The sequence below is a fragment of the Stegodyphus dumicola genome, chromosome 9 (assembly GCF_044657685.1).
Source record: "Stegodyphus dumicola isolate Sdum_Otavi_A_Nest chromosome 9, ASM4465768v1".
Lineage (NCBI taxonomy): Eukaryota > Metazoa > Arthropoda > Arachnida > Araneae > Eresidae > Stegodyphus > Stegodyphus dumicola.
Genome location: NC_140776.1, coordinates 22,668,388 through 22,692,773, shown reverse-complemented (window position 1 = coordinate 22,692,773; position 24,386 = coordinate 22,668,388). Strand labels below are relative to the sequence as shown.

General features: G+C 31.2%; 1 protein-coding gene and 1 non-coding gene across 2 annotated transcripts in view; both read right to left on the bottom strand.

Moving 5' to 3' along the window:
- The window catches only part of LOC118203526 (uncharacterized), a 294,354-nt gene that overhangs the window by 254,264 nt on the left and 15,704 nt on the right, over positions 1–24,386 (bottom strand). The gene's annotated exons all lie outside the window — the stretch shown is intronic.
- LOC118205532 (U6 spliceosomal RNA) lies at positions 8,897–8,998 on the bottom strand. Its single transcript, XR_004761004.1, has one exon. It is a non-coding gene; the product is annotated as a U6 spliceosomal RNA (small nuclear RNA).

Genomic DNA, 24,386 nt, shown 5'->3' with positions numbered 1-24,386 from the left:
TTCTGATATTTATACATACTTGCTGAAATATATTTTACAGGATCCTGTGCTGCTAGACAAATGGAGACATGCAATTCCTCGGGCTGACCGAATACTTTCAGAGAAGGATGTTGTATGCGAGCATCATTTTGCAGAAAGTGATATAAAACGATTTTACGAGACGAAGTTGTTCGATGGGACAATATTCAAGTTGGAAATTCATTATACTCCGTGATCTCGCATAACTCAAAAATGAGTAGCCTCAGAAAGTTGAAATTTTGTACATGGGACTGTTATAACATGTAGTTGTTCACCACCCTTTTTGGCTGCAATTCGGTGCACCAAATAATATATACATATACATAGTGTTACCCAGTTCGGCGAGGTCAGTTTTTTATGCATATATGCTGGTAAATTGTGTTTTTGTTGCTTTAAAATTCGTTGAATTATGTTGTTCTTATGTTCTGGTTAAGGATTTTATGTCTTTAGTTAATCTGCACGCAATAGTTATAGAATTATCAATAATTTAAAACTTTTTAAGCGCTACTAAGCCAACATTTGTTTACATTTGAAACTCTTAATAGAATAGTAAATTAAGTCAGTTCATGCACCAACTTCAGTGTCTTTTTGGCAGTGGGACTAAAGGTAAGCTTTCAATTTTGTGCACCAAAAAATCTGTCTTCTTGCAAGCTGGCTGAATTGCTTGTTTTTTGCGTAGAAACTCTAATTTTAATTGCAAAATTCTTTTTCAAACTCTTTACAATTGTGTTTGGTGTTTTATGTCTTTCTTTATTTTACAATTTCTAATGAAAACGTTTTGAGTTTTTATGTATTTTTGTCTCACCGCGAAGTGGAAACTGAATTAATTGAATAAGAAATGGCATTCCAGGAAATAAGTTTAAATGAAATGCAGCAAAAAATGTGTATAATTTAATAGTCCATACAAGGAAGTCATGCGGCGACCACATCAGATTTTTTTTCTTATGACAGTTCAACCAGCGCTATTCCATTTCTAACAATCCTTTTTGTTATGTATATTGTTTATGAAACTGAAACGCGCCAAATGCTCTTTAATGTTAAAATATGCACGAAAACAAAAACCCTCTTAAAGGATTAAAAAATTAAATTTACTATTCTATTTACTATTCTAAAAGGGATCAAAATAAATTTTTAGCTGAATGAAATTTAATTAGCACTGCCGCAATATTTTTAAGCATTATATTTGGTAATGACTGGTTTTATTTAGACATCTTTTTATTCAGCTATTGTTAACTATTATACACGTCTTTCGAATTGAACTAGTCTATAATAGTTAAGTTATGCTGATTCTCTAGAAGTCAACAATCAAACAGTGATATATAATATTAAATTATATATAATTCTTAAAGTTAAGACTCTTTGAAATATAAAAGGATCTTGGTATTGTTAAACATACCGATTTATCTCAGGCTTAGCGGAAGGCTCCTAAAAGTCTGTTTTAATAGTCACTAAATTTGCTAAGTGAACATTTGAAACATTTGAAAACGGATGGCCGAGAATTTTTGTACAGTGTAGACTATATACTGTTCATTTCTCTTAAACATTTCAAACGATTTTGAATCCTTTATACATATTTCTTTCACTTCAATAAATAAAATTGTATGTATTTTTGTGTAAAAGACGTTCGCAAAAAATAGCGCTGTACTGTTTGAAATGTAAAAAAAAAAAAAAAAAAAAACGAAGGAATACCTTTGCAAGAGCTGAGTTATACAAATGTTTAATTTCGTTTCTCTAAATATCTTTTAAAATTCCTAGGTTGAAATTTAGTATATTTTTGCCTGAATACGCGAGTTTAATCGTAATCTAAAACTGTGTCAGTTTTGAGTTTGATAATTGAATTCCAGTATCTCTAGTCAACGCGCGTTAAAAACATATGAAGGTGGTTGAAATTAAATTTCACCGTTTCAAGGTAAACAACTATGAAAAACTTTTAATGATGAGGAAAGTAAAAACAGATATGATTCTGAATACGGAATTCCATTTTACGTTAACATATTTTTATTCTTTATTAACATGTATCTTTTCTTAATTAAAATTTTTACTAACTGATATCGAATGCAATTAAAATTTTAAAAAAATCTGAAAGATTTCAGATACGCCTAAAGGGGAGTTTTTTCAACGTTTTACGTGTTACCTTTATTTATTAAATGTCATATTCTTTGCATTTAAACCACATAAAAGTCAATTCAAAAGCAATATCACAAAACATTTGAAAAGAGCGTATCTTTCGAATTTCCTATATACATAGTCTCTCGCGCTGGGGATAAATATGTTTTTCCCCCTACAGTGTTGCCACTGCTCGCTTTGAAATCCTTTAGTTTGTTAATTAAAAATTCGTTGAAGTGTTACAAAGTATGAAATCGATAATAAAACAAATTTCAAATTCAAATTAGGGCTTCCACATGCCCACATTCTATGGAAGATTACATTATTCAAATTTTGATGGCTCTAGGAACCGTTGTTTTATCACAATGCGAGAAACATGCATACATTCATGCAGAATCTTCATTATTTAATTTCTTTAAATATAATGCAGGGCGATAATATTTGATGGCAACAACTTGAAAAGAGATTCGCCGTTTATAGTTTTCAACGCAAAATGCCGAAACGAAATTAATAGCTCTTGTGGAGAAATTGCTCTTTTGGGGTTAAAACTATGTGCAACGATTTTCGAAGAAAAAATAACCTGTTAATCTATCTATGACTTCAATGTGATTGATTTATAGATATTTTTAACATTTATGTATCCATACATATTGTACACTGTTTGAGTTATACGAATAAATTCTTATTCATTAAAACACAACCTTTCTCCGTTATCTTTCTGCTAATAAATGGACGAGAGGAATCCTTTGTATTTCATTTTTTCGTTTTCATAAATATGAAAATCTAACATTTAATTATAGATAAAAAAAAATCTATACATTTCACAGTAATATAATAAACCCCCCCTTTCTTTAACGAAATTGTTGAGCATTTCACATTTTACGTATCCAGTACAATAATATAAACTTGAGAAAACGACTGAAGATGAGTAGTAAATTATTCAAATTATAAAAAATAAAGTGATAAGAGAAAGTAAAATGAATTCTTTTTCTGTTTTTAACGAGAAAAATAAAAAAAAAAATGTAAGTTTCAAACTCTACATATGTATTTAGTTTTGAATTAAACTCACCGTACTAGCTTTTTCATTTGATATCTCTGCTGCGAGTGAGCAATTATTTGTTAATGCTATCTCCTGTGTTTTTACTTAAAATTAAAATAAGTAAAAAAGCTGTAAAATAAGTAAAGAGAAAAAGCTGTGTATGAACTGCTAACCATGAGAACTTCCTAGCATGGGAAACTATATTTAAAATCCCTTTATTTAAAATTTAAAATAAAACATTTCCGCATGCCTGACTTTTCCTTTCACAGCTATGGATCTTCGAACATAAAACTCGCTTTTAATATCTTTCTTTTTCCATTACTAATGGGCCATGGCCAAACACAAACCAAGGATTTAATGCTGTTAGTACGTGTGTAAAGAAAGGATGATCGAGTAATAGCAAAATGATTAGCATCCATTATTTATAATAGTTAGCAATTCCCAGTCAGAAAGCTGCATTTTTAATATTTTAAAGTTGCTACAATGCTTAAAGTCTTAGTTCCTTGATATTTAAAAGGTTATTTCTTCAAGGAATATTAATTTCTTAGACTGTCTTAAAAACTACCTACACTCTGCCAAAAAAAAAAGAGAGCATTGTTCTAACATTCGTATATTGACATAAAATCGGACTGTTTCTGAATGACATACCAAATGTTTTTCCATATTTCAATTCTACGATTCAAATTATGCCTAAATATTAAATTTTAAAAAATTTGGAGACAAATTTAAAAATTTAGCTTAGCGCAATTTTTCTAGTTTGCGTCAAGAATAATTCACTTGGCGAAATTCTTTATTTATAGTAATCTATTTTCCTTTCCCTTTTTTCACTGTGCATGAGCAGCTCATAATTCACTATTTATGAATTATGAACTATTTATGAAATGTTAACTATTATTATATTTCAGCATGTATTAAAAATCCTAGATTATTTATTATGTATATAACCAAAATTTTGTATTTAACTCTTCATTTGTATTCTACATTATGCATTCTATATTCTATGTACGTATCATCAAAATTCGTGTCAATATTTATATGAAATTCTGTCAGTATATGTCAAGTGCATGTCAAAATTATGTATACATCAAAGCAAATTTTTATTGTAATATTATAAAATTTAAATAAACATGGTCCCACTGAGTGATCAATAAAGCTGAAAGTCTTCATGCTGGCACAGCTGCGCACAAAGTGGTCTCTTGTCTGCTGCGCACGAGCAGAAAAAAAGGACCATTGGTATTTCTTTCAAATAATTTTAACAAATTGCTTAAAGCACTTTTGGCGTTATTGTCGCTTATAAAACATATGCTAAATTTTTAAATACACCAATATATAAATTCACATATATCTTGTGAAATTTTAAATTAAATACTCTAATTTTTAGCGGGTATGCCTAGAAATACATCTACTTCAAGGTGATGGAAAAAAATTATAATTTATAAATAAAACATGTTTCGAAATATTTATAAAAATTACTAAAAAATACAAATTTTAAAAGAAATCCAAAAACCGTTACGAATTTTAATTCGATTGAATCTAAATTTCGTGCTTTGAAAGAAGAGATCAAGAAGTTTAATAAAAAAAAAAGATATTAATAAATATATGCCAAATTCAATTAACATTGTGGAGCTAAAATTTTGAAAGCTGAGTTTTTTAAAAACGAGTTGTGCGATTTTTACAAAATGTGGCATAATTTGAATCATAGAATTATCGATGTTAGAAAAGTGTTATATATAAATCTAATATATATTTTAAGTCAAGCTGTCGAGACATGAAAAATTCAAGTTAAATTTGCTCAATCGGCCCAGTAGAACGAGTGATATAGAACTGTGCATTTTTTGCTGTTGCTGTTGTCTTGTGCAAGTTTTACATAATATACCGTATCTTCCTCTTTATATGTTACAAAATATTTTCTCTATTTCCTTTTTGACAATTTTTACGTGCGACACATTGCCAACAGTAAGAAATCAAAAATTGAAAATAATGAATCCATTAAAAAAGCTGAAGAAAAATATGTAAAACTTCCTTTAATTTTTGATAAAGGGATTGGGAAAATTAAATATTTGACACAATTTGTATAGCAACATCTTTAGTTTAGGTATAGATCAGTTAAAAATAACTGTTCCGTAATAACGAAGGCGAAAAGACTTGTTGTATGCAAAAAAAAAAAAAAAAAAAAAAAAAATTCTTTTATAAAATGACACATTGCTGACAGTAAGAAATCAAACATTTAAAATAACGAATTAATTAAAAACGCTGAAGAAAAATGCGTAAAACTATCTTTAACTTTTGATAAAGGATTGGAAAAATTAAGTATTTGACACAATTCGTACAGCAACATCTTCAGTTCAGCTGTAGATCAGTTAAAAATAACTGTTTCGTAATAATGAAAGACTTATATTCAAGATAAAAAATAAGAAGTAAACTATTATTCATGTCATACAAGACTGTTTGGGGTTGAAAAACTAAAAAGCGAGCAGGAACCCGTTCCATGGAAGGACGAGTTGTAAAATAGATGCTGACGTGATATTCAAAGAATGGTATCGTCTGTATGCAAATAATTCCTGTTTTGCAGTTTTATTTAAACTAACACCGCCTACAGATTCACCTCTTCCATTTAAATCATTTATAGCTTAAACTTTTTGCCATAATATATTTATTTTGCTTTGAAAATTCCTCCCACCACCTCAAAATAAGCTTTGAATAAAGTTGCGATTGAGATTTTATTTCTTGCTATTAGAGTTCAGGTATTTTGAACATTTTATTCACCATTCATAAAACTGGAATTTGTGTGAACATCTATTTTAAAGAACATCTTGTTCGAAACCTAAAAACCTTCACCAAAACTGATAGCTTGCTTCATAGCGATATTTAATTTGTTTCATATATTCTAAAATAAACAGTTTAAAATTTCGTTAGAATCAATTTATATCCTCAAAAACAAAGTATTTTTCAGCAACCTTCAAAAATACGATTAGGATCTGCAAGATTTTCTAGTCTAACTTTTTTTTTCTAAAAATGTTGCCACTTATAAACAAGAAAGTTAATTTTTAAATTTAATTAACATACAGTTTAGATCCTTAGGGACGGAAAATACGAAAAAATTCTAAAATAAATGTCTGACATTTACAATATCCTATCAAGAAATCAGATAACAAAACATAATTAAATGCAAAGTTTTCATCATTCAGATTTTCCAAACATCATGGTTTAAAAGATTCGAAAGTTGGCACAGCATTGCTACAGACTTGCATTTTAAATTATTCGATCGTTGCCGTTTTAAACTGTAAAATTATTTAAAATGCAATTTAAATATTTTACAATGCTTAAATCTCAAGAAAATATTAACAGTTACCAGATAATGTGTGACGTCCAACCCATATAGCGGTTAGCGTCCCTGAGTGCCGTGCCTGGGTTCGAATCACGGAGAGGGTACGGATGTTTGCAAATGTATAGTGTCGGTGCGTTATGGTGGCACTCTAAATATGCGACGAGCCGAAAGTCCTCTTGAGAAGTTGGTAGTAGAGGAAGAGAGGTGGATTCGAGGTTCGAATCCCGCGAATGGGTTGGCTGCATGGGCGTTTTCGTGGTTTTCCCCATGTGTAACGTATATACGAGCCAGTTCCCTTAGACAGTCCTCCACGAAGGCACCCCTCCCTTTAGGCAGATACCCCTCGTGTGCTTTGCCATAATTGAATAATCCCAATGCCAATCCCTCCCGGGATGCTCTCCATGAAAATTGGAGGTGGAACTGAGCCAAATCGCACTCTCGTCTGCTAGGTGCTCAATGCTGTTGCCAACGACAAGCGTAAACTTGCGCTCATTACCACGAGGAATTTTGTGGGATTGGGCTGACTGTAGGTTGGACAAGGGAGCATTAGAGAGAACAAGAGCAACATGTAATGTTTGAGTTATCTTTTCGTATGAGCTGATACGTTTCAATGTTATTTGCTGTGAAGAACTCAAGTTTAGATATCCGATATAGCTTTGTCATACTTAACTAAAAAAAGAAACGAATAAAAAAACTGAAATTGGAAAAGAAGAAATATACACGGCCAACACAGTCATCTGATTCTGAAATGCTCACGTATATATATAATCTTGTTCAAAGTACTTTCGAATCTTTTGCAGCTTATTTTCAGGTGTTAGCCAGAGTTTTTAGGGCCATAAACGTTTACGCAAAGTTTATTTTATAGCTACGTTGCGAGAACATTAATTTTATGGTTTCTCGTTCATTCTGTTTCATTCAGTGTTACGGTTGAAGAACGTTGGTGCTATCAGCATAGATTTCTAGTCGGATTGTACGACGGGATCGGTTCAATGATTGGGTGGCATGAGGCCTGAAAACGGTCGACCAAAGGAGCAAGAACCATTACGGGTTTAAGGGAGAATATCACGTGTTTTGTGCAAATAACATTTTTAAAGATTTTAAAAAGGGAAGAAGTTTTAAAATTCAAGTTTATAGTTATAAAGGTTTATGATATTTTTACTTTCACATTTTTAGGAGGCGTATTTTTTTAATAAGTACTCACGTATATAATTTTATTTTTATATAATATACATTTATACTGTTCATTTATATATATATATATGTGTCCTATTTTGGGGAAGCATAGCAGAATCAGCTTGTAGTCGTCGTAGCTGAGAGTGAAGGCTTATAGATGAAGATAAAGCTAAAGCACATATGTTATTTCATAAAACTCAGAACGCAGTCGTGAGTATACACAGCTTACAAGGAATAATGATAATGGATATAATGAAATAAAAAACATGACACAGAGGTTTAGGATTCAGTTAACTGCTAATGCTTCTATTTTCATGAATCCAAATTTAGTCAAGTGGATTTAATTCATTGGACGTGAACTTTGGCATCACAGAATTTAAAATTTATTATATTACCTCCCCTCACACCAGGTCAAAATTAAGCTTTGTATTAGGTTCATGCAGCCTCAACCATAACGTAAATAAATTTAAGAAAAAATCCGAAAGTTTTCAGATTTTAAAGGCCTCCCGAAAGAGTTCGTTAAGGTCTTTTACGTTCTCGCTGAGAACGCAGACTACCACCATCCGCTGTTGAATTCACTCCTGCTAATACATTTTTTTTTGTTTTTTTAGATTTATTGTTCAGCATCTCATTTTATTGTTTAGATTATTGTATAGATTTATTGTTCAGCACAACCCAATAGCAAAATTACAAGAATTTAATTTTAAAAGGGGCATAGCAGTACACGTTTAAAATTCCCAATGCTGCATTAAGTGTTGGTTTATATTTTTCTTTTCCGTCTTCTCTTATTTCAATACATTTTTATTTATTAAATACTTTACTTATTAAATGACGTTCTTGGTGCTTACGCTACAGAAAATTCGATTCAACATCTAAATCACAAAATATTTAAAAATAGCATATCTTTAGAATTTTCAACAGACAGTCTCGAGCGTTGGAGAGAAAAATGCTTTTTTTTTTTTTTTTTTTTTTTTTTGTTCGTGCAGTGTTGCCACTGCTCGCTTTGAAATCTTTGAGCTTGTTAATTAAAAATTCTTTAAAGTTTTACAAAATATCCCCCGTAGTGGCGGAAACTAACTATTATAAGCTTTGGCCACTACTAAGGCCGGAAACGGTGGTCATTTTATTATGAAAGCACCTAATAGATGGGCCACCATTGCCCGCTATGAAGAGTTAGATAATTTATATTCATGCCTTCTCCGAGATTCGAAGCAGGGTTCTCCGGTACAGCAAAAATTGTGGAACGCTTCACGATTTCAAATGTCATTTTTGCGAAGGGCTATGCACATTATCTCTGTATTGTTCCAATTTTAGTACATGGGCTGCCGAAGCAAATATGTTTTACAAAATTTGAAATAGATGATATAAGAAATTCGAAATTGAAAATTCGGTCTTCCAGTTGCCCATGTTCGTGTGAAATACTACGCTTTTTAAAATTTGATACCGTTGGTACGCTAGGTACCGTTGTTTTTTCAGAATGTGAGGAAGATACATACCTTCATTCATATTCTTCATTGTTTAATTTCTTCGAATATAATACAGGGCGATAATATTTGGTGTCAAAAATTTGAAAAGTGATTCAACGTAAAATGACGTTTCGAGACTAAAATCCCATTTGGGACTAATATCCCTTTTGAGCTAATAAGAATAATCAAAAGAACATTACTTTGATGGTAATTTTTATCTCTAAAATGATGGATGAATGATTCCGAGAACTTTGACCTGCTAACTTCGGAGAACTTGGGTAAGAACAGTCGAAACCGTATTATCCATGTTCAAGAACATTTAAACATGCATAGAAACTCCTATTTTCAGAGTTTCAACTATTTAATCTTCTTTTCAGAGAAGCATTCAAGACGGCTTAGAATAGCCGTATTGTTTAAGTACAAAGTGCTTAAAACCGCAGTTACACATCATTCATTAAACAAATTATGATAAGCTTCGTTCCAGTTCTCGTAATTCGTAATGCAAATGACATCATTTTCCTTTTAAGACTGGCTATCATAGCAGCCTGAGAATTGAGAAGGATTTTTTCGGAAATATTTTTATAACTCGATTCTGAGACAAGACTAGAATGCAAGAAGATGCGGTCACAACCAGATAGTTCAATCACTTTGAGGAACTGAACCTCATCATACAGATCATGGATGAGTGGTGGCCCGTGGATACGGACGATGAAATTTAGGGCGACTGGTTTGATAAGCCCACCATAAAAAATTCTGACTGCTAATTTTATATTATTTTATTAATTCCTTCAAGAAAGTTACTATAATACTTTTCATTAGAAAAAATAAATGGCAACATTTTGTTTGATAGAGCCTGCTGTGAATGTCAGTGTCTTGTATTTAATTTCCTAGTTATTGTTGCAGAATAATATTAACCTGCTTTTCTTTTGGTGAAAGAAAAACCATAATTTTTATTTTAATAAACTTTCATTCACTTCAAACACACTGCGTAAATAAATTTTAAGTTATCACAACTTTTGCATATAAAGGACACAATATTACTTTTGTCAACAGCAAATGACTAGAAAAAATATCACAACCAAAGGTATAAAAAGGTAAATCAATACTTGTCTTTTTGATTGTAATCCATATCAAAGTTCAACATTTCTTAACTTATTTTACCATTCAACAATTATATTTCAGAAATCTAGCGCCATAAAATAGTGACCGATTTCTGTTACAGATAACCGTGGTTTCCCTTATGCAAAGTAATTTATTTTATGTAAAGTAATTTGCATTTTTAACGGTACTTAGGTATAATCACAACTGCCTTAGTAAAGGTCGCCAACTTTTCGGAATGTGCCAAACTTTGACAACGATGCACATAACAATCCTTTAAGCAACTATGCTCATAACGATGGTTCAGTAGAACAGCGTCGCTATGTTTGTATGCGTACGTTTTACCTTATTCTAAGCTCCAAAATTTTATTGAAAAATCGTGATATTTTTTCCCTTGCACGATCGTGATATTTTTTGCCTTGCACGATCGTGATATTTTTTGCCTTGCACGATCGTGATATTTTTTGTTTCAATTTATGCGCTTGTAAAATCCGCCAACAATGAAAAAAAAACTGCGATAAAATTTCTATAGGAATACAGTATTTTGCCGTCAAATGCCTAAAGGAAACGATGTAAGATGCATTTGGTAGGTAGCCGGTGCGCAAAATTGAGGCTATGAGAAGTGAGAAGTTTGTGAAATTCTCGGATGTTTTTTAAGGAAAACACATGACTGTGCACATGGGGAGAAAAATAGAGCAAAAAAATACAGAAAGATTTAGAGACAAATGTAAGCACTTCATTTTTTATGTACATCATATCATCATTTAATAATAATTAAAATTTTTCTTTTAAATTCCTTAAGTATTTTTCTTTTTCTAATGCTGATAAAATTTGCCGACTTCTGATAAATATCAGGAATCCTTTTTAAAACAATTTTCTATTTTGCACTAGATAAGTTACTATCGCATTTTCATCTATAAAAAATCACCAAATTGGAGCAAGGATGGTTGCGTTAATACTTAAGTATATGTTTAACAAGTATTCAAATCTCAATTACTTTTAGTTGATTTGTTAGCTAGATAGCTATAGGCAAAAAGTTCATTCAATAATTTGTTATTATTGTTCAGTACATATCGTCTAAGTTAATATTCCAATAATTGCGTCAACCAAAAATAAATGAGCTAATACATAAAGGAACAATAAATGTATTATAATACGACAAAGGAGTTCTATGTGATAATTCTTTTCCAAATTTAGTGACTTATAATACCTCATGAAAGAAAGCTTCTAGGTTAAATGCCAGGAAATTTTATTCTGTATTTCCAAAATCCTTACCAAAATGCTTTTTATCTCCATGAAAATGAATAGTGCTTAAGGTATCTAAAATTCCGTTTCTCTTGCACTCTCGGCCCACCAGCGGCCGAGGGGTAAAGTGGCTGAACACTGGTAGTTCGGTCCGAGGCTCGAATCCCGCGAACGGGTTGGCTGCATGGGCGTTTTCGTGGTTTTCCCCATGTGTAACGTGTATACGAGCCAGTTTTCCTTAGAAAGTCCTCCACGAAGGCATCCCTCCCCCTAGGCAGATAGCCCTTGAGGCTTTGCCATAATCACACACACATCATCTCTTGCACTCTCAAGAAGATTATTTAAATCGTGTTGGCAAAATAAATTTCGAATATTCTTTTCCTGATTCATGCTTAAGTAATGCACAGAACATATTTTTTTAAACTTATACCAACAACACAACTCTATTGTATACCTATTACCAATATTATATACCTACTACGCAACTCTATTTTATACTACCTACCAACTCTCTTATATTATATTCTCTAACTGTGAAAAAACAGTTACATTAAGCACAATTTCTATCTTCCTTTCATAGTATATTATTATTCCATTCTCAAGTTCCTAGAATATTATTATTGTATTCTCAATGCCCTAGTATATTATTAACCATTCCTATATTATTACCATTTCTCGTGTATAATTTTGCATTCTCAAGTTCAATATAAACTTAAATTTTGAGCCCTTCTATTTTAATATAACTTTAATGTAAGTTGTAACTCATGTGATCAAATTCCGCTTTCACTTTTCCAATATAGGTAGGTTAATTTAAGAATCTCTACTAACTCCAGTAATGACTCAACCAGTGATTAATTTAAGAATATGTACTGCCTCCAATAATGAATCAATCAGTGTTACATTTGAAGAGCTCACTTTGAAGGCTTAACGAGCGTTCCCTCTTAGAATTCTTTTAAATCATTTATGATTATTTTACGCTCGTCATATACAAATGAATTCAGAATTATTGAAAGGGAATTTCACTTGGCTTGCTCAAGGTCATTCTCACGATCATACTTCATTTGATCTCGCAACTTTACAAACTCGCTAACTACCTTTCCACATATATAAGGAAACAACAGCAGAATATATATATGCTCCGACAGTTGGATGCAACTACACGGGCTGGAGTCCCAGCTGAAAATCTCCATATTAGGCAAGGGGTGGAAGTCACCTTTGGGATGAAATGCAGGAAAAAAATGCGTATAATTTCATATTCCGTACAAGGAAGTCATGTGGTGAACACATCACATTTTTATTATATCAAATATTATGCCAATTATTGTTATACATATTACTGTATTAATGTTTTTGTTTAATAAACAATATAACGTTTGCAATTTTTCACACTGTAAAGATTCAGATTGTTAAAATGACAAAGTAGCTTGCGTGCTTATGTGCATATAAGCGAATCAAACCTCATACTTATCCATTTGGTTATTTCTCATTTGCTCTAGGAACGGATAATTAAGGAAATTCTCATTTATCCTTGCTTGGACAATTTACATCACTGCAAATACGAGAAGTTCTCACAGCTGTCTCATTATTTATTCAAAACTAATAAAAAGAGGTGAGCAATTTGTTCTGAGCTCTTTCCTGTTATAACTAAGGATTGCCCCGATGTTCGAATAAATAAATGAGCTTCCTTTCTTTTTTTTCCTGGCTGATCAGAAATTCTTAATAGTCACTGGGAATTTTTTTTCCTGTTGTTAAAGATCACAAATTCTTAGACAGTCAAGTTATCGGTAGATAAGATCAGGAGACTTAGTTGTTTTTTGATCGAAATGACAGGGTAAAGGAGGCCGCTCAAATTTAAACTGCGTATGCAGAACAGGGGGGGGAGGACTTGAATAAATCAATAAAAAAAGGTTTTACCGTGGATCTGAGTTAGTGTGAAGGAATGCCTCCTGATTGAGTTGAATATCCGGAGAAAGCTTATCTTTCATTAGATTTGCACTATAACAAGGGCTAATTGTTTTTTATAATGCAATGCTTCAAATGGAAATTGATTGTGACTTAGAAATTTAAAACTAACAAGCTCATTTCATACCTATAGGGAAACTATAATTAACATAAAAGTAGCAATTAGTGCAGGCGTCGGCAACCCTTTTTGGCTTCAGGTCAAAATCTACCAAAATGAGCGTATTAAGAAGACGTCTCGGGTCAGCGTTGTTTCCATTTCAAAACAGTTTTTCTTTTGTGAATAATAAAATAAATTTTATTGAGAAAACAATTACAATAAGCTTTAAACAAAATTAAAATTCTAATTCTAATTTTCATTTATTGTAAATAATAATATTTAATTATTATTATTTTGTTATAATTATTGTAATTATTATTATTTTATAAATTATAATTATAAATAATAATAATTAATGAATATTTTATTGTAATTATTGTTATTATAATTATTGTATTTATTGCTATTATTATTTTATCATAAATATTGTAATTATTGCTATTATTATTTTATTACAAATACTGTAGTTATTATTGTTATTATTATTTTATTGTAATTATAATTAGCGTTATTATTATTATTTTATAATTATTGTAATGATGATTTTACTAAAAATTAGAATTCTAATTATTATAAATAATAATTAATTAATTATTATTTTATGATAATTACTATTGTTGTTGTCGTTCCCATATTTTTTATTATTATTATTTTATTATAATTATTGTAATTATTATTATTTTACTATATATGATAATTTTAATTAGTCTAATTATTATAAAAACGAACATAACTGAATGAGCTTTATTTTTCTCTTCGATACCAATGTCTTCCTTGAGGCTCAACTTGTGACGTCAGTTTAGTCAAGTCTGGTATATAATTAGTAGTCTTAAGACGAATACGAGCATCTGAATAATTTTCTCTAGCTAATCCACTCCTGTTCTTACTTAAAAGAAATTTCATATGTGAAAATATTTACTTGCATTTATAAGACGAGCAGAATGCCAACAAAACGGCAAAGCGAATGTTTTGGCATTGTGGAGTACGGTTTGGCGTTGCCAAACTTATCGACTTCTCCTTGAAATTATCTTACAATTTTATTTAAACACTTTGCTAGGAAACATATTCGTTACTGCAACTTTGTAATTAAACAAAATGCCATTGGTATTATTTATTTTCAGTTTTAATTCTTTTATGGATTTCTGAATGTTCGTTTCATAGTTATGTTTTATAATTTATTTTCATACATTATACTTTATTTTCGAAACTCAAGTGGGTTATTTGAAATTATGAAATGGCTCACTCAGTGACCCGCGGGTCATAGATTGGCGAAGCCTGAGTTAGTGCAATGTACATGTGCATTACAGGGTATAAGGTTTTATAGGCTATATTTTATAGACATATGTGTTTTACAGGGTATATTTTATAGGGTGTTTTATAAGGTATATAGCAATATATACCAGGTAAGATCGTGTAATGTGTGATCTTGATTTTTAAAAAGAAATACGAGAAAACATATTGGGCCATGTAATCTCCACACAATCATTTTTTAAATTGTAGTCCTGTGTTTAGCAGTGTTTAAAAGGGACTTCCAAGTATGCATGTGTACACTTTTGTGATCCTATAGGCAATTAAAGCTAGCTTAGGTTACGTGTTTAGAAATAACGATTAAAACTGCTGAAGGCATGGCCTTCCTGCCTATTTTAATGGGAAAAAATTCAAAATTGTGTAAGTACGTAGGTAGGATCGCAAGTACTTACGTATTATCGCAACCACTTTGGTGCAGTTTGGCGAATTTTACAGAAGGAAGGAAACATTTACTTTTATTGCATAATATATATATTACATACATACATATTTTATCTTTCAACTGCATATTTATTCTAAAAAGCAATGTAGATTAACTAAAGAAAAAAAAAAAACACCTTAACCGAAACATAAGAACAAGATTTAATCACTTTTAAAAAGAAAAAAGTGCGCAATTTACCCATATTTAAGAATAAAAAAATGGAGTTCACCGAGCCTGGTGAGGCTCGGTGGAGGGAGGACAACTAGAAAAGGGACATGCACAACTAGATGTTATATCAATCTCGTATACAAAATGTCAACGTTCTGAGGCCACTTGTTTTTGAGTTATGCAAGGTAAATAGACGTAAAGATATATGCAAGATAAATATATATAAAGACACATGCAAGATAAATATATATGTAAAGATCTACGGAAGATAAATATATATCAAGATATATGCAAGATAAATATATGTAAGCACATACAGACGTCACGAAGATGTCTCTTCTGAAACCATTTTAAATACATATTTCGATCCGTTTTGAAAAAAAAAAAAGAGTCTTTTATTCTGTCCATACGTGCATATGTCACGCTAAAGCAGCTTCAGATGGATATGAGAGCGATAAAAATGGATATTTGCGTTTGAATATGATACCCGACATTTTTTGCGATTATAATGCCTCGTACAAGAAAGTAAAGAGAAAAAAAAAATAAGCAGAACGAAAAAAAAACATTGCTCTAAATAAAATTTCAGAATTTTCGGGACTCTTGAAAGTCAACACGATCGTAATTAATAACTAATATTATACAATCGTAATTATATCTTAAAACTAACTTTTAATTGAATATTTACTTCAACCATTCTCCGCTTTCTGATTTCTTTCGCGGCTAGAGTTACCGTAAACGATTTTCAATGGATAGACCAAAATTATCTTTAGTAGTAGACCTTCCTTTTTTAGCTTTAGAACTTCAGAATCAAAAATATTCAGTTAAAAGAAAGCTTAAAGATTTAAGCAGCAATTAAATATTTCGTTTAAATCTAAACATGTGCTAATACACATACATAAATTTATGAAAAATTTAATACTTATTGAAGAAATTTATACCTCTTTATTTTTAACGTAAATAATATTTAGCAAAGCAAAGAATGCCTTTCTATATTGAGAATAAAAGTAAATTGGAAAATCTTTCAACAAAAATCAGCAAAATAAAACTGGCAGTTTATGACGGATACTGTTTGAACGTACAAGCCATTATAATGTTTAATTTACCATTTAAATATAAAAGGATGAACACATCATTCGAGTGCTCATCATGGCGTCAAAGCCCAAGTGAATTTGAATTTCTACGTATTGACTTCGCTGGATAATGCTTCTGATGGGAAATACAAAATATCCAACACCTGTTGGAGGAATAAATTGCTACTCGCATTCTTTTCAGAACATTATCCGGTGGAACGACTTTACGGATTATTTGCCGTAAAGGATTAGCGAAAGGAGAAAAAATGTAGCAAATATTCCGAAGCCAACGTATTGGCTGGCAAATGACGGATAGGGTTAAGATTGATAATCCATTTTACATTTGCTTCCTTTTTGCTTTCTTTGTGAAAATGGATTGGAATAATAAATCCTTTTTAGGAATAAAGTAAACTGTTAGTGTTAACGTCAGAGACTTAAAATCCCTTTCAGAAAACAATAGTAATAATAATGAAGGAATTAAACAACAGAAAGCTTCTAAAACTACTAACAGTACATTATTTGTTTTTATACTTAGTTATAATATAAACACTAAGCTTATAATTGAAAGACAGTAAAACGTTTTATTATTTTTTCGTGGTATTAAGGATAGCAACATCCTTTTAAAATTTAGAATTAACATTTCTATTTACTAAAAAAATTGTAACGTCGCATACATTATGGAAGATATACATAACTCAAAAAAGATTAGCCTTAAGAACTTTAAAATTTTGTATATGGGACTCCTATAACATCTAGCTGCGGAGCTCAATTTTTTAAAGCAATAGGTCCTACCAAAAATGTTACCTATATATATATATATATATATATATATAAATTTAAGAAAGGAGAACAAACTAAAAAAGACCTGTGCGGTCAAGAATTTTGCGCATTGAGCTGCAAAGTTAGAAAACAAGGTAAAAAGGAAATTCTTCATGCTTATTGCTTTAAAGCTGCTATTCTTCATGCTTTGCTTCATACTGTGATTCTCGTGAAATTTTTTTAACACTATGTTAAATTAAATTGCAATTAAAAGTTTAAATACAAGAAAAATGAAGTTATAACAAGAAAACTGACAAATAAAAAGTGAATGTAAAACTAAAATCAAATTTAAATGTTAAAAAATGTTGATTAAAGTTTGAACAATCCTCCCTCCTAAATTTTTAGGGAGTAGGTCCTCCCTAAAAATCTTGTATAAGTTGACTAATAGCAATTCGCTATTTATTTTATTCAGTACATTTGCCTAACCAGGCTAGTCTGTATAATTTTTTCCTTGCACTATTAATGTGTTTCTCATTTACTTTTAACCAGCGGATGGGTCGGGAAATGAAACAGAGAAATTAAGACTTATGTTTTAATAGGTTATTTTGTCGGTTTAATAGTCAAAAAGTTATTACATGTTCAGTCTCAAGTCTTCTGTTTTGACGAAACGCGATATGGAATTAGCTGGATTCGAAGATCATTGCGCATTTTCTCTGAAGAGTCCGCAATGAGATTCGAATTAGGCTAATTTACCACTTACCGCTTCTTTGCATTTTTGCTTGTGCCTTAAATAACTGTTATGTTTATGTTAAAATGTTTTAGAATTGGTTAAACTTTAATCAACATTTTTTTAACATTCAAATTTGATTTTAGTTTACATTCACTTTTTATTTGTCAGTTTTCTTGTTATAATTTCATTTTTCTTGTATTTAAACTTTTAATTACAATTTATTTTAACCTAGTGTTAAAAATGTTTTTACGGGAACAACAGTATGAAGCAATAGCATGAAGAATAGCAGCTTTAAAATAATAGCATGAAGAATTTCCTTTTTATCTTGTTTTCTAATTTTGCAGCTCAATGTGCAAAATTCTTGACCGCACAGGTCTTTCTTAGTTTGATCTCCTTTCTTAAATTATATATATATATATATATATATGAAGTAATAAAAGCAAAGAAAATAACGGAGCAGTGTTGATGCGTACATAGATCCATATTGAACAGGAAAAATTCCAATTGCGTAATATGCTAATACGTTGAATTTGTAATATCAAAAAACTTGGCATTCGAGGCAATTTTAATGCCATTTTTATTTTCCATTTGACGTTTGTGGCCACAATCACTTGGCACCCTGGTCGTGCCTGTTCAAGAAAATTTACATTTTTGGTATTGTTGAGATAGAAAGCAGGTTAGCGAAATTACATCCTAGCAGAGCAGAGAGAGAAGCTAAACTGCGTAGTTACGCAATATGGAAGCACGGGAAGGGGAGAGTTTTGGTTCCCGATTATTACGTCATCAGACCTGCGCAGGCCGTAGAATGATCTAGAAATGACGTAATTCAGAGAAGTTATTACAATTTTTAAAACAGAGAGGAAGAATTAATGCTGTACCGTTAGTTTAAGTTATTATTTTAATTTAAATATTTTTTATCTTACATTATATATATATGAATAATATTGAATGAATTAATTGAAATTCATTGAAATCGAAATAAATTTTCTAATACTTGCGTAATAGCAGCAAAGTAAGATAATAATAATTTATTTACTAAAGTAATATTGATTATATTATCTCCTAATATAATCAATATTACTTTAGTAAATATATATTTTTTTGTTGCTGCCGATTACAACGAAAAAGGGAGGTGCACAACTACTTGTCACAGCAATTCAATATGCAAATTTCTTACGTTCTGAGGCTACTCGGTTTTTAAATTATGCGAGCCTTTTACATACGTATGTACGTATAGACGTCATAAAAAAATCTCTTCCGAATCCATTATAAATCCATTTTACATTCCGTTTTGGGAAAAAGGGACCTTTATTCTGTTTATACATACAGATATCACGCACAAACATCGTTCACATGCTTTCGAAAGCGGTCAAAATGAAAATTTTTGTTGAAATATGATACCCGAAATTTTTCACTATTACAATACTTCCTTTACTTCGTACGAGGATGCAACAAAGAAAAACTTTTATTTTCAGCGGCTGTTTTTATTATTTATTTTCGTATGAACTGTAACACTACCCTTTTTCCTTCAGTGATAAGTATATTTCTCTGGTATAATTATTTTCAGTAATTTCTCCCCTGGCCTAAATTAGTATATTACATTACAAGTTTGACACAATTCTGGTACTTAGATAAAGCTGTAGGAGATTAAGGTATATTACTACCACTCTTTAATGTCTCGTGTACATGATGTAAACTAATGGCACTATGCGAGATTTCATCTTAAAATCAGGAATCTGCAATGATGTATTATTAAAAATAGGAAACACCGTAAACAGTATTATTTTATAAATAATCAGGTAGCTATGGGTGGCGCAGTATAACAAATAGGCCCTGAGCAAGTGAAGCAAATAGATATCTAATTAAACAGAGAAAGGTACCATTTAAGTTAATGATAGTCTTTCCTGCAGCGAACAATAAAATGACTTTCCTGCTTGTATCTAGTGCATGTAAATTCGGATAATTACCATTATTAATGACTTGCATTATTGTTGCTGTAAGACAAAGGGAATAACAAGCAGGATAAAAGTGCTTGTCCGATATTCTTAGTATTTACATTCCTCAAAATACTTTAATCATTCTTCAGAGGCTTTAATTAATCGCTTTCTATACAAAAATATTATTTTGCTCCACAATTATTTAATCAGATAATTCGATTAATAACTATTTAACAAAGTCGATTCAAAAGTAGTTAATGTAAGGCTGGGTTTTCGGATGATAACACAAGCAATTTCAGATAATACAAATTACTATAGAGGTTGTTTGCACAATTTTTAGACGATTTTCATTTTATTTAAAGAAACACTTTACCTAAAATTTTTGTGTTTCAAATGTTGCATTTGATAACTCTTGCTCTTCAGCATTTTTTTACACTGTTTTTCCCAAGAAAATAAAGCCTTTTGTAGCGTCAGAAGAGGTACTTTGTACTACTCCTCTTGAAGAACTTCACAAAGTCCAAGGATTGTTGTAGGTCGACATTTGGATAATCCGCTTCTTAAAAGTCCAAAAGTACAAAATATCCATGAAGGATACATCAGGGGATGGGATTTAGTTGGGATATGAGTGAAGAGTATGGCATTGATACATGTTTTTGTTCTAATTTTCCAGGAAATTAACAGTGGATTTTTGACGTGTGGCTACTTGCTTTGTCTTGATGTAGTTCTACTCATTGATGGCATTGTGGGTAAAGAGAAGGTATTTCATATTTGAAAACTAAATATAAAATATGTTCCTAATAATAGGTGGAGTTGACCTTAATACTCTTCTCCACTTTCTTTATTTTTAATTTGCCGTTATATAAAAAAACAAGCAACAATCATAAATCCATTTGAAAAACTTTCGTTAGATTCTATGAACGATATTTGAAGAATTTTGTCTCCACTTTGATGAAACTAAATGCACGTCTTTTTATTACAGTCATTTAAATACACCCAAGGTTCATTTAGTATGACAACATTTTCCCATTTTTGTCCGGATCAATGTTTCTCATAAAGAATTCTGCACAGCGTTCTGCGTTTTGCGATATGTCGTGAAAAAAGACGATACAGATTATACTTTTCATCTTTTCAAGATTCAAATCAGAATTAATCGCTTTGCTTAGTGTTGACACTGAGCATTTTAATGATTTTGCAACCGTCCTTTGACTTCGTGGATTTTAATTTAGCATTAAAGATCTTCCCATTCGAAACATTCCGTTTTCTCATTGGATATGTATTTGGAACATATTTTCTACTTGAAGCCAAACTCTGACATTATTTTCCTTTCTTGTTGACAATATTATTTATCATAGCTTTAGATATCGAAACACCATGGCTTTCACATTGTTTTTTAATAACCTAGATACGAATAACTTACTTCGGAAAGAGCACGGGCATAGCCTTCCATCCATCGCTTCTTTAAAAGTCCCTTTTGTATGAAAAGAAAAACTGTCAAATAGCAGAAGAAAATTTACATTTTCAAAAATATAGCAGCAGTTGAAATAAAGTTTCCAGAAAGACAACGTTTTTTAATAGCGAAGCAAAATCGTCTAAAAAATGTGCCGAGAGCCTCTTTATTTATTCCAAAATATAGAAATTCAAATAAATACTTTTATTATTTGTAACTTCTTTAATATGTTATTAATTTATTACTGCCAACGTTTAGTAACTGAGTCCACGATTCTTGAAATTTCCTATCAATTTACCTAGCAGAAAGTCAGGTATTTTTAACTTTGCTCGCAGCAAAACACCAGGTAAAACTCGTATACATTTATTTCATAAATAATTTGTTTCTTTGTGTATTTCATTTATTTCCCGATACACTAAATTGTATTACCTTGATTTAATTCCACAGCTGCATATTCCTTCCTTTCACAAACAGTTTTTCAATAGCTAAGGATCCCTTTTCACGACTGCTGAACATTCAGATCGAGAGGTAATTGCTGTCAAAGTTACAGCAAGAGGCTTTAGATGAAACGAAAGAGAATAGGGGCACAATTGTAAGGTAGGTAATTCTATGCAAATACTTTCGTTTAATCCATTCTTACCCTTTTGACATTCTAATGAGATATTCCGATCTAAATGTCTGCTACAGAAAAAACAAGAAAACGTTTCTAAGGAATTCATTGTAAACCCAAAGGGACAATTTGCCAAGGAGGGCTGTACATTTCGTTTTGGCGTTTTGTTTATAGTGAACAATCACTATAAACTCCTTTTCACTTTTCAAATTATTGCTACTAAATATTACAGCCCTGCATTATATTGAAAAAATAAGTAAATAATGATGAATCTGCATGAATGTGTGTATATTTCTCGCCCTCTGAAAAAACAACGGTACCTAGAAATATGAAATTTTGATGTAGTCCTCCACTCAAATATGGGCATCTGGAAGCCTAAATTTGGAACTCTGAATTTGCTTTATTCTGCAGTTCACATTTTGTAAAACTTTAACGAATTTTTGATTAACAAGCTCAACGATTTCAAAGCGAGCAATGGCAACACTGTACGAAAAAAAAAAAATCATTTTTATCTCCAGGGAGCGAGACTGTGTATCCGAAATTCTCAAGATACGCTCTTTTTAAATTCTTTTGTGATATTACTGTTGAATTGAATTTTATAATTTAAATGCAAAGAACATGATATTTGATAAATAAAGGTAACACACAAAACGATAAAAAAAATACCCCTTTGGGCGTAATATAAAATCTGAAAGCTGATCTGATTTTTGGTTTACATTTTTTATCATTTTATTTTCTCCATGTTGACTGTTAGAAGTTGAATGATGATAATATCAATTTTATTTTATTTATGTCAAGGACATTAGGAAATTTAACTGCAGTGCATTTTGAATTTATAATGTTAGGTGGAATTATTAATATTCGAACCATGGACATCCGGAGATCAGTTACACGAATTACATATTCACCTTTCAAAATCAAATGGAATTAAAGCTGCTGGTAATATATTTAAAAGTTTCTAATATTTTTGTTGATACAAATAATGCAAGAACGGTAACATAATACAGTACATATTTCCAAAAAAGCGAAATTAATTTAGATGAATATTTACGACATATGCAGTGATCTACAATGCTCGGCAGCTAAGAAAACCTGAAACAGTACTTGAAAAGCTGTTAGCTACTGTAAATGCGGGCCTATTATTTATTTCTTCTTTTCTTCGTGAGCCGCTACTTAGACATAATCAGAGTTTAAAAAAAAAAAAAAAAAAAATGGACGAAAAACGTGTGATGGCATCATGCCACTTCATTTTCTACGCAACATATTTTAATTCTAGAAAACGCAGTGTAATTTTAGTGCAAGAAAAATGAAATCAAGAATGTGAGTTTTTTTTTTTTTTTTTTTTTTTTGTATTTTATTTGAGACTCATAAAATAAAAATTTGCTCATTTATTTAGAAAATTAAATTAAAAAATAACTTAATTATTTGAGAGGAAAAAAAGTAGGTTACTTATTCAGAAAAAAAAATACTATTTAATTTAGTAGAAAAATTTATGCAGCGTGTGTAGAAGTGTAGAATGAGAGAAATGTCTTTTTTCTTTAAAAAATTATAGTCTGTAGAAATAAAATGCATTTTCGTAAAAAAGAATTTTCTCACACGCATGAGAGTAAATATGACGTATGATTAGCACAGTCATACTTACTGCCATACTGTATGTGGATGTAAATATAATTTTTTTCTGTACTTGGCGTACATTCTCGCGAGAGGTCGACTGGAAGGCAAAACGTTTGGCAAAGACCTGGCTAGAACCTTCGATTCTTCGGTGATATGTTCAGGCTCTGCAAGGACTGTACAGGTAGTCTGGCCCTTGGTTGTGGGAACTCTAGATAGATAGATATTGAAGGTTGTCCTTAGGGGTTTGGCTCCCCAAAGATTTGGACGCGCACCAAAGCACCAAAGAATATCTATGTTCTTTGCCTGTACTTCGTTCTCTTTGTTGGTGACCGATTGGGGCCCGGTCGCCACTAGCTTGTTATTGACCGGAAGGGGATAATGCACCCCTGGATCGATTCTGGTGCAGTAACCGTATTAAGGGCTTGAGAAAGGACCCAGCTCTGAGAGGTCTCTAGTCTACTGTACTTGGTGCACAGAAAAAGAGATACCCACCTCGAGTCCTCTTGGACAAATGCATTAGAAGAAAATAAAGTTTGGATACGTCATTAATCTTTATTGCATCTACTTCCTTGGTTCACACCCGCTATCTTTTTACAGTTTTTGTTGTGACACATGCATTCGTTTTCTTTGTACAACGATGAGGCATTTTTAATGAAATAAAATGTAAAGTCATTAAGTTATTTCAAAGCAGGAGACATGAAAAATGTGCAATGCCCTCGCCGGGACTCGAACCTCGGACCTCTCGAATACGCGTAGCGTATGCTTCCAGTTACACCACGAAGGCATGCTG